The following is a 16,896-nucleotide window of genomic DNA, read 5'->3' on the forward strand; positions in this document are numbered from 1 at the left end:
CGTTTGCAGGTGTTTTGAATGATTATATTATTAGCTCTGTCTGTTCAACTTTGCTTTTTTATGGTGGCTTTAGTATTGCAGTAAAAAAAAAAAAAGGAGAAGAAGAAAGAAAAAAAAAAGAAATATAAAGGCAGCCATCTGGTTCTCGGTTTGTGATAGCACTCTGTCAGGAAGGGGGACGAAGCGTCCCCTGCTATCCGGGGGCTGGGGCATACGTGGGGTAGACCCTCATTCTGCCCTTTTCTGAGACAGGAGAATTTGGGGGAAGCGAGGTCTTTCACTGCAGTGAAGGAAGCTGATTTATTTTCTCATTTCTCTTCTTCCCACCACCTTGATGCTCTGCCATTGCCTTGCAGCTCACCTGGGTACTGGAATTGGGGATCAGCATGTCCCCCAAAGCCTCAGCCTGGCCATGAGAACTGCCTGGGTATGTCAGTGAGGCCCCAGAGGGCTGTGCTGAGCTATCCATCCCCCCAATGATTCTGGATCTTGATATAATCTGTGCTGTTACCTGGGATGCTTTGCAGGGCTCTTCAACTACAGGTAGTAAGACAAAGATGTATTGGATTATCCGTGTATGGGTAACTCATCAGGGAAATGCTCTCTGTGTCAGATGGTGCTGAGCGGGGTTATTTAGGGTTGCACAGTCCATCCAGGGCAGGCAGGATGCCAGGAGCCCCGAGACCAGCCAGGTCATGGTGCCTCCACACCACAAGAGATTCCAGGCAGATCTCCAGTCACACTTGAGCCAGAAAGGTTCCTTTCCACTGCTTTGGATGAAAAGAGAATTCTGTAGGTCCCCACCCTCCAAGACAGACAGAAACAATGCTCTGATGTAATCTGAAGAAGCAAAAAGGAGTCTGACACCCAACCTGTTCTTCCTTCCAGGTGCCCCAGGCCAAACGTGCCTGCATGCTAAATCGCTTCAATCATATCCGACTCTTTGCAACCCTGTGGACTGAAGCCTAGGAGACTCCTCTGCCCATGGGATTCTCCAGGTAAGAATACTGGTATGGGTTGCCATTTTCTTTTCCAGAGAATCTTCCCAACTGAAGGATTGAACCTGCATCCCCTGTGGCTCCTGAAGTGGCAGGCAGATTCTTTACCACTGAGCCACCTGGGAAGCACCCCAGACCAGACAAACCATTGAATTAAATGTGTCATTGATCCCTGTGGCTACTCTTCTGCAACACTCAATTGTGCTGGTAGAAGGTGACGGGTGAATGCACAGGTCAGCTGAATGGCAGGGGCAGCATTAGGCCATGATATGTCTTAGAGATCCCAAAGGAGGAGGTGGGAGGAAGGGTCTAGAGAAGAAAGAGGAGATTCCTCGAAACCATACTTCCTTGATGTTTTGTTCTCAATGAACAGAACCCCATCCAATGCACCAGAAACAGAGGCTTACTGGGCCTCCAATTGGGATGGGAACTAAATTCTGTTCTTTTCACTTTTCTCTCCCCACTGCACTTCACTTCCAAAAGCAAACTAAGCACCTTGTATTTTCCTTTTCGGGTATACATGCAGGTTTAAAGCTGTGGGTAATCCCTCTTCCTTTGTTTTATGCAAGCTCAAGTCATGAGGACTGTGCCCAGAAAGGAGGTTCCTTAGGGTAGGTGAAGACCCTGGAAAGCAGCTAGGGAGAGGAAGAGTATCCCTCAGTCTGGAAAGAGAACAGAACTTGGTGGTCCTCAAGTGGCCAGCATGACTCCCTTGCTTGTTGGCAGTGCCTGAAGCTGATAAGACCTTGAAGAGGATGACTTCATGGGGCACCTGGTGGGGATACAGCCAAGTCCTTATGGTCCCCAGGCTTGGCAACGGATCATGGATCTGTTAGGATCATGGGCAACTGGGGGTAACTGTTACTGAGGAAAGAAAGAAGGCCCCTTTCTGGGATGCTTTGCTTTGCATAACATTTCAGAGGTTTGTCTGACCATGAAGAGGTGGGATAAGTAGCAAAGAGTTGCATAAAAATGCTTAAAATGGGGACTTCCCTGGTGGTCCAGCAGTCAAGACCCCATTCTTCCAATGCAAGGGCCAAGGGTTCTGTCGCTTGTCGGGGAATGAAGATCCCTGCATGCTGCATGGTGTGGCCAAATTAAAGAAAAAAAAAACTTAAAAAAAAAGCCTGAAATGGTGCATTTCTATTGAATGAAGTGATCAAGAATTAAGGGCCTAATATCTTTGATTACAGTAATATTGAGAAATGAGCTACTTCTGGTTTTTGAGCCTGGAGCTGCAAATTCACATCTGATATTTGAGAGGTGTCAGAATAAAGTCCAGAAAAGACAAAATCAGGAGCCACAGAGCTGGGAGCAAGGGGGCCCATGGCTTTCGGCAGGAGGAGTCTGTGGAGGTAGGCCCCAAGGTCCAAGGCAGATGCACAGCGCCAGGCTGTGCTGCAGAGAACAAGGCGCGAAGGAGCAAGACACTGGCTGATGATTTCATACTGCTGAGAACACCCTTAAGGGGGCAGACTGCCTGCTTTGAATTTTGAGTTTTCTATTTATTAGTTGTGTAACCATGAGTAAGTCCTTCGTTCCTCCCACCCTCTCTCCCTCCTTTTCTTCCCCACTTCTTTTTTCTTTCTTTGATAATAATGCTAGGATTGTTGAGAGGATTACTTATAAGACGGCCTGCCATGTGATGAGTACTCAATAAAGATTAGCTAGAACTAGCATGATTTTTATTTTCTGCATATCTGCTTCCTGTTTCTTTTTTCTCCTTATATTTTATTTTCTCCTCTTTTTTATTGTCTCCTTATATTATTCTCTATACGGAGAGCAATACCATGTAGAGATAAGAGAACAAACTTTGGAGCCATGAGGCCAGGAATCAAAACAAAATGTGTTAATCATTTAAAATTATTAGCATCATCATCACAGTCATTGAATGGTTGCCCCCTGTCCCAACCTATGTTCTCATTTTTTCCTTCATCACACTCTACCTTTGGGACCCCAGCTCGCCCTCTGGGATCCACCACTGCAGGAATCTTCGTTCTTTCCTTTTGGCCCCACGTCCTGCCTCCTTGCAGGGCTCAATTCCCCAGTGAGAAAGGAACCCACGTAACTGTCTTCCAGGTCAGCTCACCCAGGGCCTGAACAGAGAACACTGCACCTCCCGGGTATGGCTCTTGCCAAGGCAGGTAGATCATGACATTGACCAAGAGGACAGAGGTCTTCTCCAGGGTGTAAGTTTACATTTAACACAGCCATTCATCCTCAGGTTCTTCCTCGTGATACCATACCCAGGGAGTCTCCCAAGCTTTCCCCAGACCTCCCTGCAGGAGGGCCAAGACGCATGACTGTTTACTCACTGGCACAAGTTTTACTCCTCAGTGTGGGGTTGAGGCAGCAGGAGGTTGTGCGTGCACATGCAGGCCAGCCTCAGGTAGACCCTGGTGCTGTGGTCACCCACAAGTGTTCCCTTGACTTCCCTTTTGGCCCAGATGGCAGAGAACTCACGTGGTGCCTCTTCCCCTTCCCCACATGACCTCCCTCAGTCTCTCCAGATCCTTTGGGAACCCATACATACCCCGCTGAAGACACTGATTTCAATTATAATTAGCAGCAAAAATTGCCTTAAAAGTTCTTCCACCTCGGAATTCTCCCTCTGAACCATTTTACAGTAGAGTGTTAGCCACTCAGTTGTGTCCGACTCTTGCAACCCCATGGACCGTAGCCTGCCAGGCTTCTCTGTCCATCAGATTTCCCTGGCAAGAATGGGAAACCCACTGGAGTGGGTTGCCATTTCCTTCTCCAGGAGATCTTCCCAACCCAGGGATTGAACCTGGGTCTCCTGCATCACAGGCATACTCTTTACCATCTGAGCCACCAGGGAAGTCCATATACTCAGCAATTTTCATGTTTTTGACTTTATAGTCCCAAGGCAGAAAATCAGATGGGCCCAACTCATCTATTCCAAGGTCCCCTCCTGGTTTCTCAAACTCAACTAGGAAAGGGATGGAGACTCACGGAGCAAAAGAAGTTGCCTCCCTTGGGTGTGGGTTCTGCAGGGGAACTGGGTGAGAAGACTTCTCATCTTGAGGACACCAGGAGCTCTGCAGTAAACCCTTGTCTTAACAGTTATCTTTTTCACATGAGGAAAGAATTACTCCTTTATAAAGGCCAGGAAAACAGTGCCGCTATGCTGTGCAAACTCGGCCAGTTGGAGGCAAAGCTGGTCCAGATTCTATCCCCTCTACCAAGTTCAAGCCTCACAAGAGTCCCGCACACCCTGAGGTCTTAGAGAGCTTTAGAGCCATTTGTCAAAGTCTAAATGGTGGCCACAGGCTCAGATACCCCAGTGAAGCTTCCTCTGACCCCCACTACAAGATAGGTTTTATTTTTTTTATTTTTTTGTAAATAATCTTTTTCTTTTGTTTTTTTTCTTTTTTTTAAATTTTATTTTATTTTTAAACTTTACAATATTGTATTAGTTTTGCCAAACATCGAAATGAATCCGCCACAGGTATACCTGTGTTCCCCATCCTGAACCCTCCTCCCTCCTCCCTCCCCATACCCTCCCCCTGGGTCGGGCTGTCTTATACCACAATTCTGTCTTTAAGAGCTTCTATGTCTTTATGATTATATATTCCTCATTTGATTTTTTTTTCATTCAGCACATGCTTTTTTTTTTAATGGCATATATTTTCTTTACAATGTCATGTTAGCTTCTGCTGTACAATGATGTGAATCAGCTATATATAAATACTTATCCCCTCCCCTTTGGACCTCTCTCCAAGCCCTCCCTGCAATCCCACCCCTCTAGGTCATCACAGAGCACCGAGCAGGGCACCCTGTGCTGTACAGCAGTTTGCCACTAGCCATCTATTTTACACATGGTTGTGTATATATGTGAGTCTTAATCTCCCAGTTCATCCCACCCCTGCCCCTCCATGTCCACATGTCTGTTTTCTATGTCTGTGTCTCTATTCCTGCCCTGCAGATGAACACACAGGTCTCTGCTCTCATGGAGCTTGTGATGGAGTGAAGAGTGGAGACGGGGAAACATCACAGCAGGAGGAGGACAGGAGGGCTGAGAAAGAGAGGGCTCCTGTATACAGGGCTCAGTGCAGACCTTTCTGACAAGGGACACTGCAGTGGAGACTGGGATGCACCAAGAGTGTTCTCTATGACAGTATCTGGGGAAGGAATGTTCTAGGAGGAAGATTAGTGTTGGTTGCCCAGTTACATGAGTGACTATTTGTGATCCCATGGACTTCTGTTCTCCAAGTAAGAGTACCCAGGAGTGGGTAGCCATTGCCTTCTCCAGGGGATCTTCCTGACCCAGGGACTGAACCCAGGTCTCTTAAGAAAGTACAAAGGCATTGAGACAGGGTTCTTTTCACTTATTTCAGAAAGAGCAAAAGGACAGTAGTGTGGAAGCTGAGTGAGTGAGAGGTGTCTGCAAGTCAGGGAACAGAGCCATATAGGATTTTCCCCTGCATAAGAGGAGAGCTATGGAGGGCTCTGGCGGGTGCCAGTGGACTCACTCCAGGCTTCAAGGGACCACGTTGCTTCAGTGCTGAGAACACTAGTCAGGAGACCTTTGCAATCCTCCATGTGAGAAACAGTGGCTCTGTGTGATGGGGACGTAGCAGAAGGGGATGCTTCCCTTACTGTGTTTAGCCAAAGACTTGGGGGGAGGGGCGTTGTTTGTTACAGAAGCTAGCACGAATTATCCTGACTACTAAAAGCCCTACCCATCATAGACAAGGTCCCTGCTTTCAGGGGACTTGCTGCCTAGGTGAGAAGACAAACACTAACCAAAGTTCATTTCTTGCTCAAAATCCAGTTTGAGTTAGATAGCTCTCGTGGGAAGTTTCTTCCAGGTCGTTACTCAGGAATTCAGGCTCCTTCTACATTATGTCTTTAGCATTTTGAAAATTTTCACATCCAGCCATGAGGATGGAGGAAAGAGAGAGAGATCTAAGAAAGAACGTTGCCAGAGGACCTCAGAGATGCAGAGGACACTTCTGGGGGAATGAGGCAGTGGCGAGGGGCTGGACATTCAGCCTCTGTCCCTGCTTTCATCAGAACAGTCTCACTTTTAGCTGTTCTGCATATCGGGTTTGACATATGATTTTCTTTTTTAGATGAATTCTATTGCTGAAATTTGAAAAACTCCAGATTTCATGATAATCCCAAGATTCTTGAATTTCCACATATGTGTTGGGGAGGGGGTATGGGGGAGAGTTGTCCTCAAGATCATTTGTTGTTTTTAATTCAGGTTCTAAAAATAATGGGAAAGCTGGTCTCTTTCACTCAAATAGTAATCAAAAGTTTTGTCTCTGTTTCAAAATGAAAATTTGAAAAGGTCTAGAAAATACCAAAGGGACAAGCTAATGATCGAGCAGCCAAGGGAGTGTAACGAAATGCTGCACTGTGGATCTGATGCCCAGGACCCACAGCAGGGCACCATGCCCTGTCAGTCCTCGAGCCCTGGCACTGCTCCCTGAGCCATCTCACTCTGCCAGGTCTGCATTCTTCTCCCCCTCCCCTCCCCTCACCAACCATCTGAGCTGTGGGTGGATTGGGGACCACAGGGGGTGGCTGTCACTGGTATCTTGTCTGCCAGAGTGATAGAATGACTAGCGTTTTTCAGCTCATTCCTCCCAAACCCTTACTTGCAATTGCTCTGATGTCTACCTTGGAGAAGAGAGAGGGACTGTTCCTTGGAATCACTGCTCCCTGATCTGTGGAGCACTGGCTTGGGGGAATGTACTGGACCTGCAAAGCATCCTGTGGCTCCACTCCACGTGTGGCACCATTATCTGTACAACAGTGGGCGATTCTATTAACTCTCCCCCAAATTCTAGTAGTTGAGAAGTGACCATTTTTCAGCTTCTAAAGATGAGAAAACCAAGGCAATGAAAGGGAAAAATATGTCTATGAATTCTCTGTGATTCTATAGCATATAATTCTCAGATGATTTAATTAAAATCTAATATGGATTTCAAATTTTAATTCACACCTTGCAAATCATCATCATTATGTTGAACCTGATGAGAAGTCTTGGTTTGGACTTTCTCCTTTTTTTTAATTGAAGTGTAGTTGATTTGCAGTATTGTGTCAGTTTCAGGTATGGGGGGGCGGGTGTTGTCTCTCATCCTGGTACTGAGTCTCTTAGAGGGAACACCCTCCACACAGGCTGTAGCCACATCAGAAGTGCAACTGATAAAGGTACTGTCATCACCACTTTGGACACTTGGAATGAGCAAATGTGCAGAGCTCACAGTTTCTTAAATTGTCCTCAGGACCACACTTAGGCACTGGGAATTTTCCTGATGATCAGAGTAAAGATAACAGCCAAGTCCAAGTCCTCTCTCCCAGGGTCCTGAAGTTGAAAGCAGACCAAGGCATGACTTGTCATACAATTTTATACAATGCAATTGTCAAAAACTATATCATAATTTGTAAAATCCCATCACAGTTAACTATGGGTTTGGATACAAAACAGAACTAAAAACTGGGTCGACCGTCCCCAGGCCCCACCCTATGGTTGATGCATTCATTCATTTATGTAATCAGCTGATACCAGTCAAATACCTATGACTTGGAAGTCACTGCAGAGAGAAAAGAGAGGGTGGCTGCCCAAGGGACCCCAGCACAATGCCCACCGTGGACCTCAGCTCAAGGCGAAAAGAGTAAGGGACCAATGGGAAGTGCAAGGACATTGGTGCTCCCAATGAGCAGGGTTATTTGTTGTTGTTTTTTTTAAATTTTATTTATTTAACTTTACAATATTGTATTGGTTTTGCCATATATCAAAATGAATCTGCCCCAGGTATACATGTGTTCCCCATCCTGAACCCTCCTCCCTCCTCCCTCCCCATACCATTCCTCTGGGTCGTCCCAGTGCACCAGCCCCAAGCATCCAGTATCGTGCATCGAACCTGGACTGGAAACTTATTTCATATATGATATTATACATGTTTCAATGCCATTCTCCCAAATCATCCCACCCTCTCCCTCTCCCACAGAGTCCAAAAGACTGTTCTATATATACATCAGTGTCTCTTTTGCTGTCTCGTATACAGGGTTATTGTTACCATCTTTCTAAATTCCATATATATGTGTTAGTATACTGTATTGGTGTTTTTCTTTCTGGCTTACTTCACTCTGTATAATAGGCTCCAGTTTCATCCACCTCATTAGAACTGATTCAAATGTATTCTTTTTAATGGCTGAGTAATACTCCATGAGCAGGATTATTTGAATGTATCTGTTTCACCTAACAGGATAAAGTCAGCTATGACAGTCTGGAAAATTGAGGGTTATCTAGTCTCATAGCACAGAGATCTGACATAAAACCCTCACTTCTCTTCGGATTATCAGTTTGTTTTTAAAATATCAGAAGGCTGTAAACAACGAGGGGTGTTTTTTTTCTGTTGTTCTATAACTACATCTTGTTCTTGGAAGCCCTTCACCTTATGCATGTCAATTCTTAAAGTGGTTGTGTTGTCAGTCATGTATAATTCTTTGTGACCCTATGAACTGCAGCAGGCCAGGCTTCCCTGTCTTTCACTATCTCCAGGAGTTTGCTCAAACTTACGTCCACTGAGTCAGTGATGCCATCCAGCCATCTCATCCTCTGTCGCCTCTTCTCCCCTTGCCCTCAATCTTCCCCAGCATCAGGTTTTTTCCAGTGAGTTGGCTCTTCTCATCAGGTGGCCAAAGTACTGGAGCTTCAGGTCAGCCTCAGTCCTTCAGTGGATATTTAGGGTTGATGCCTATGAGTTGAACATTTAGAATGCAACCAACTCTAAGATGGAAGCCCTATTCTCGTGGGTGTCACTGGGGTAGAAAGGCAGGCATATACCTACAGGACCGTTCTCTCCCTGCAAACCAGGCCAGAGCTGAGGCCTCTTGGGGTTGCCTGTGCTGTGACCTTCACCGACTTTCTGAGCCCTTGGGAGGCACAATAGTATACTGACAGTACTGATCAACAACCAAAGTGGCAGTTTTGGCTGAAGCTGGAATGTGGGTTGGGTTGGGTTGGGCTTTGCCATCCCAGATTGAAAAAGCAAAAAACAGAAAAGAAATAGTTAATAGATTAAAGCAGTCCATGGTTTATGTTAAAATTGTTGAACTGAAGCCATGAGACAGACATTGTCTAGAAAGCAGACTCTTTGGGTCTGCTCATTACAGAACCTAATGTGTAACCAATTACACAACCGAATGTCTCAAAATAAGCTCAGATGGAGGATTCTGCCCTCCTCGGTCTGGCTCTCCCTTTGTTTTCTTCTCTGTCACTCTCACTGTTTATTTTTTGAAATATAGGGCCAATGGAAAAGTGTATCATTTTGGGTGAGGAAAAGAGAAGGGTTCTAGCTTTCTTTGGACCTCAAAATGGTATCAAAGGCAAAGCCTAGAATATTATAAAGGACCATTTGGAAGCCTCCACCTTCCTACTCCCATTAATGCTGTTCCCTCCCCATCCTCTCAGATTGCCAGCTCCTGTCTCACCTCCACAGGGGAAGGGGTGAAAACACCCAGGCAGTGGGGAGAGGGCTGGCAGAGTCCCAGGCTCTTCCACTTACTCAGTGCAATTGATAGCTTGGTCAAATGTCTGAACATATCTGAGACTCAGTTAACCTATCCATAAGTAGGCATAGTGAACTCTAGCTCAATAGACTGTTATAAAAACTAAAAGGACTCTAAGGCACCACCAGGGTGTCATGTGTCATGCCTCCCAACCTCATGCCAGACAGTTGGGTATCTGGTAAGGCTTGTTGTGGGACCAGAGGACAAATAGGCTCAAGCCACCATTAGCTGGCAGATTTTCTGTGGATGAAATGATCAGCTTCTGGTTGTATTGGGTGAGAATGAAGGTGTCTGGGTCATACTCTCCAGCTGGGATCTGAAGAGTGGTCCCAAGTCTCTCCCATCAGATGAGACCTGAGGATGCTCGCTGGTAAGAGGTTGGGCCACATAAGCAGGGCACAGATACCAGCAGGACTGGAATTTCAGTTTATACAATTCATGTTATCAAGGGGCCCATCTGAAGTAAGGGTGTTGTTTGGGATGGGCTTTGGGCTGATTGGACAAGGAAAGAGACTGGGTTGACAGGAGGGTGTGAGATGGAGCCAAAAGGCCCCCTCTCTCAATGTGGGCATAGCCAGGATCATCTGGGGGGAAGATGAAAACACTGTGAGCTACTTGCTTTAATAAATGAGAAGTGTCCACACGTTCTAGCTTGCTGCTTTGGAGACACCAGAATCTGCTAGAAGAAAGGTGAGGTGGTTCTCTAAGGCTGTCCACTTCATTAACTTGGCTCCCGTGGGGAGGCCGGTCCTGCAGAGGGCTTCTAAGTGCCACCAATGACCACTGATCACAGGACCCCGTAAGTGAGGCCTTCTCCTTTCCTTCACTCTGCCACGTAGTCCCATGTGCTATGGGCAAGCCCTTCCTTCTCTTGGGTCTGTTTTCTCAGGGGTGGCATGAGGGTCCCCACTACACCCAAGGTGAGTATCTTTGCTGGGAGTTGGTGACCCAGCCTTCAAGGGGTAAGCCCTTTCTTGGGTCAAATGTTCACAAGAAAACTATCAAGGACCAGGTGGGGTCCCAGAGAGTCAGGGGTATGAACAGTCCCTGCCACTCTGCCTGGTGTCCTCTCCAGGCTAAGGCCATTTGTGCATTCCTGGGTCAACCGTCAACCTGTAGGCATCCATGCTTCCCTTTCAAGGAGGGACGCCCTCAGCTTAGCCCTGGGCCTGGACAGCATTCTACAGTTCAGTTGGCTACATGATCAGATAACTGAGCTGAAGGTTTGCCCAAAAGTTCTCAGTACCAGCCTGCCCCTTGGGCCTCCCGCAAGCCCATCCTTCCCATGGTTCTCTAAAGTTTAACCTGCAGAGACCAGTGGTCCAATAAGATCCAGTTTGGCCTGGGCCGTGCTTCAGATATACAAGATAGGAACACTCCGGGATGTTTTTAAGGAATTTCCTTCTCCAAGTTACACTTTTCCCTTGTGTACTAGTTTTGAAAGAAGAATAGAGTCCACACATGCAGGGATTTCTGCAGATTTACTCAGTATCTTAGAGGAAAAAGTAGAGATTCTTTGATAAAACTTTAGACAGAGTCTCTACTTCTCAGGACTTCAGGAAATGGGCATAAACTACCCTGTGTAAAGGGCTTCCCAGGTGGTTCTAGTGATAAAGAAACCACCTGCCAATGCAGGAGACTCAAGAGACCCAGTTTTGATCCCTGGGTAAGAAAGATCTCCTGGAGGAGGGCATGGCAACCCACTCCAATATTCTTGTCCATGGGAGAATCCCATGGACAGAGGAGCCTGGCAGGTTACAATCCATAGGGTTGCAAAGAGTCAGGCACAACTGAAGCGTCTCAGTACATACACACCCTGTGTAAAACCACAGGAGAGTCTGATCTGGAGCTTAATATTTTATGTTCCATAGGATCTTGGAAGAGACACCCAGGCAGCTGCAAGAACAATGTCTCAAACACAATACAATCTTGTTACATCTGATATTTATTTAGTTCTTGCTCTGGGTGGGGCCCTATTTTAAGCACTACTTTCTCACTAACTGATTTAATCCTCACAACAGTCCTCAGAACTAGTTAAGTTATTGGATGCACAAGGCGACTCTTTGCTGCCAAATAAAGATGAACTTTCCATTTTTTTGCAAAACATGCCACTGAGCAGATGCTCCATTTAAACCAATTCAACAACCTATGCACCACTGCATGAGTTCTGGAGGCAAGAAATCTTTCCCTGAAGGAATTTGACTTCCTATAGGGAAGTAAAGTATCTGTCTTTTATACAAACAACTGAGAGGACACAGAAGAAATACCAAGTATATGAACAAGTGAGTCACTCCTCTGTGCTTCTATGCCCCGAGCAGACATCACTAGTCAATCAGAAGCCTTCTTTCTTGATGAACCCAGATGCAGCCTCAGGATCCTTCTCGACATCCTGTTCCTGGAAGCCACTTTTGACATCCTTGGGATGTGCTTTTACAGAACAAAGGTTTGCCTGTATCCTTTCTCAGTATATCTGCTGGCAGCTCTGTGAAAGATGCAGATAGGATTCATTATCTCCAAAATAGAAGGCAGAGGACTGATGCCCAGAGAGGTCAAGTGACTTTCCTAAGGTTACACAGCCTCTTTGGGGCAGTGTCTAGTTGGTCTCACTTCAGACACATGCCTGCTGCTTGCCCAGTCGAACTGAGACTCCTTAGTGTACAGCCCATCAGACTACAGGTATGGGGGTAGAACTCATTTCTAAAGAGACACCCACGCACTTTTACAAAAACAAAACAAAACAAAAATTGTTAAATATTGAAGAGTCAAAAAAGTTTCCCTGTACCCTGAGTCTGATTTTGATACAACATAGCTCCACAATATCTTTTTAGCTTGAACTTGAACTCATCTCAAGTTCTCAGTCGACTTTCAGCATTGGATCTGTTCCTGGTCTTGGCATTTCTACACCTACCATAGGAAAGCCTATTCACTTCACTTTATTTAACTCCTATTAAGCATCATGTGAGGCATTTTCTGGGTGAGAAAACTGAGACTTAGAGACTTAACAAACGCATTCAAGGTCACTCACCTGGATCAAGAGTCTTCTCAAGGTCTTTCCATAAAGTCTAAGATCCATTTATGTATTAAATAATTAATTCACTCATCATTTGTTGAGCACTGAATACCCTTTAGACTTGCCTTCCTTTGTGACTTTGCTCATAAAGGCCATCCCTTTGGGAGTACCTCTATCTCATCTCCATGGAAACCTAACCCATCTTTCCAGACCCACTCTCTGGGTACCATCTTCAGACAGAAAATGATTTTCCATTGTTACAGCCTCTGTTTGTGCACTTCTGGTGCTACTCCATCCAGTTAGTCTGAGAATCTTAGTTCACTGTCTCCTCACCCTAAGTTCCTGCAGGCTGGTGCTATGTTTCCCACATTAAACACAGAGCCCCCGAAGCTGGAAAACTCAGTAATGGGGGCTGATATAAGCTACTGAGGTGGGACTATTTGAAGTTGCCAATAACCGACCATTTTTTAACCTGCAAAAATTGCCATCTCATGTAGTTCAGCAAAATAAATTGCATCTGACTTTATTGGGGTTTATGATTTATCAATAAGCAATTCTGGACTTTATATACTGGGATTTGTGATCTCCTATGCTCAAGATATTTCCCCACTGTAGCATCCTGTTATCAGAAAAGCTTAGATTTTACTTTTAGTTTTTCATGTTAAGAATCTTAAAAAGGCGGATTCATTTCGATATTTGGCAAAACTAATACAATATTTTAAAGTTTAAAAATAAAATAAATTAAAAAAAAGAATCTTAAAAAGGTAAAGCCATATACAAAAGTAAAGAGAAGAACATACTGAAGACCCAGACACTCCTCAACCAGCTCCAAGACTATCAAATTCATATTCAGTCTTATTTCATTCCCAATCCACCCACCCACCACCTCCTTTCCCCATGCCAATTATTCTTACGCAACTCCCAGACACCAAGATATCAAATTATTGGAAAACAGTTCAGCATGTGTTTCTAAAAAATAAGCAATCTTTTAAATATATATAGCCAAAATATTTAAAAATAAATTAATGACAATTTCTTAATATTGTCAGATTTAGTGTGTGTGCACACACATACACACACACAGACATACATGCAGAAAAGAGACACTTGCCTTATATATCACTTGACATATATATCCAATGAAGTACAGTCAGACAAAAGATAGTTTGAAGCAGGGTCTAAATTAGTTTTACACATTGTGTTTGGGGGCCATTCCACTAAGTTTCTTTCAGTCCTCAAGTTTTCCCTCCCAGTTATTGCCTGAATCAAATAGTTCTCTAATAGTCCCCTTTGACTCAGTGGAAACTGGGACCCTTGATTAACCGGGCTGTGTCCAATGTCCCAGATCAAGCCAGTGACACAGGCCAGGGATGGAGCCCAGATGTTGGGCGGTGCGAGCCTCCCCATCCCTCACCCGGAGGCCCCACCCAGGCCCACTCCGGAGGCCCGTCCTGGGGTCAGCACCACTGCCCTCTACAGATCACCACTTCCTGTTTATCTTTCCAGGAGGCAGTGAGCACTGCTGTGAAAAGGTTCAATGGGTTTCCTGACACACAAAGCCCCTAAAAGGCAATATTTTGATGATTTAAGTATAAATGATCAGAAACATGTGGATTTCATTTCCTTCAGAATACACTTGGGTATGAAAATTAAGGGGAAATGTGCTTGGCAAAGTACAGCCCGGGCTTCCTCAACCCCCTGACAGGGTTTAAGATGTTTAGCGAATCTGAAATGAGGTTCTCCTTTTTCTCGGCACTCTCCCACCAGGCTCATGCTCATTTGGACTCGACCTGCTACCGCGCGGGGCCGTGACCCTGTTAAGAAAGGCAGAGGAAGAGGAGAAGCAGGAAAAAGAGGAGGCGGACAGATTCTCCTAACTGGGCTCTGCCTTGCCCAGAAGAAAACTGACCTGTCTTCAGAATCAGTCCAAGGGAAGTCCTGCCAGGTCCCCCTGCCTTTATGCCCTTAGGGACTAGACGCACTCTGGCTACCTCTTCCTTTCTCCTGAGGAATAACCATGTGGAATCACACAAGAGGCACAGCAAACACTTGGGGGATTTTCCCCTTCTTTATTAGGGTTAAAATGGCATTGATTCCAAGACACAGGTAGATGGTCTCCAAAGCTCTGGATAATCCAGGCCACTAGGCAACCATAGTTTCTGGTGTTGGAAGAGGAAAGTCAGAAAGACGTTCTGAAGAAAGGAGACTGCAGTGGAGAAAGAAAGAAAGAAGGAAAGGCAGAAAGACAAATGGAAGGAGAGGAAAGGGAAGGAGGGAATGTGTGCAGTGTTGAGTGGGAAAGGTGGCCTTAGGACCACCCATCAGGGCTGCTGACCCTAAAACAGGATTTGGGGCCTTTCCTAGTGGTCCAGCTAAGACTCTACGCTCCCAGTGCAAGGGACCTGGGTTTGATTCCTGATTGAGGAACTAGATCCCACATGCTGCAACTAAGGCTCGGTGCAACCAAATGAATAAATAAGTACTTTTTAAAATAAAATAGAGTCTTGGTCAGCAAGTTATTTCCAGACCTGCCTCTTTTGAGGCACACTACAAATAATGCAAGGAACAATTTTGGGGGGAAATTTCATAAACAAGGACAGACTTCCTTTCTCTCTGTTTTTTGTTTTAATCATCACAGTTAGTAAAAACGTCTCCAGAGGGCTTGCTGTTTATTCTGAGGAATGGATGTTAGACTTCTCTGTGTCCTGGGGCACCCACCATGGTGAGGGCCATGCAGGATCCCAGAGCAACCACCTATGTGGCCAGTAATCACGGGTGGGGCCTCCCAGGAGTCCCCAGCCAGATCAGCATAGAGGTGGGCACATCCCATGTGTTAGGCATTGTTGTGGGGGTCCCAGGGAATGGGATAGACGATAAGAAAGGCTGGGCTTCCATTCCTGGGGGCTTGCTATGTGCTGAGTCAGTTTAATCATGTCCAGTTCTTGGAGACCCTATGGACTATAGCCCTCCAGGCTCCTCTGTCCATGGGATTCTCCAGGCAAGAATACTGGAGTGGGTTACCACTTCCTCCTTCAGGGGATCTTCCAGACCCAGGAATCAAACCCTGCATCTCTTGCATCTCCTGCATTGGCAGGCAGGTTCTTTACCCTTAGTGCCACCTGGGAAGCTCCCGTTGGGGCTTGGGGCTTACATAGCACAAAATACTTTTTTGGTGGGACAGTGGGAACAGAGCAGAAACATCATATTCCCAGTCACATGCTGGCATTAATCAAGGTAAAGGTGACTTGGCTTCAGGTTCCCCTGAAACAGATGCCCAGACAAGAGGAATCTCTGGGGACAAGTGGTATAGTTAAGAGATGACCCCAGGAAGCAGAGCAAGGGTGGGCAAAAGTGAGACAGAAAAGCCAAAAACCTTGCCAGTGAAGGCTAGTGCATGGGCAGCTGAGGCTCAGTGACACTGGGGCTCCGTGAATACCTCTGGAGTACCCCAAGGATGGTCCCACCAAGAGGTGAGCAGCTGGGATGTGTATCCTCCAGTTCACTGGTGAGGGGGAACTCCTGGGGTTGTAAACTTCCAGCTCTTCCAGTCCTTCCTCCCCAAGGATTCCTAGGCCCCTAGAACATCTTCAGGTGGGAAGCTGTGGGTTGGATGGAACAGTCTATGGCTGGCCTCCTGGGTGGGCCCAAGGGAGTCTGGGCAGGGGTTCTATACTAGCTCCAGCTTCCAAGCAGACACCAGCATTTGCCCAGATGAACAGAGTGGAGTCTGGGGGTGGGAGATGGCAGGCGAGTAGCAGAAACCAGCAGTTGTGCTTCTCCCAAAAAAAGATGGGGCAGCAGCCCTACCTCTGGGCAGCCCCACACACTAGTGGGCTCGGCCCCCATTCAAGTCACCGCAATCTCCTGGACTCCAGCTCTTCTGCCCAGAACTAGGCACAAGAAACAGGAAAGTGCTTTTTCCCTGGGCTCTGGGTGGCCTGGATTAAGTTCACAGTCATTAGAAGGAAATGTGGAGCACAATTGTGTATGAACCTTCAGTGGCCGCATTCATGAGAGGAATCACTGGCAGATGTTTTGTTTTTGCAGAATTTTCATGAACAAGGGGCATTACCGTCCATTATTCATTTCCTTTCAATTGCAGTGAATAGTTTCAGTGACAAATATCAAATTTCTGTATTTACAGAAAACCGGCACATGCGTTGATAATGGTGCAATCCAGTGTTTATAAAGTGCTGACTTGTTTTTCATTAATATAGACATTTGGTAATTATTACTATAACTATTCATTAAAATGTGAAAGTAGCTAAATAATAAGTTGGTAGGCCATTTATTCTGTGCTCCCGGGGCGGGACGGGGGGGCGGGGGTGGAATAGCCAGCTT

This window comes from Bos taurus, chromosome 18 (genome assembly GCF_002263795.3).
Source record: "Bos taurus isolate L1 Dominette 01449 registration number 42190680 breed Hereford chromosome 18, ARS-UCD2.0, whole genome shotgun sequence".
Taxonomy (NCBI): Eukaryota; Metazoa; Chordata; class Mammalia; order Artiodactyla; family Bovidae; genus Bos; species Bos taurus.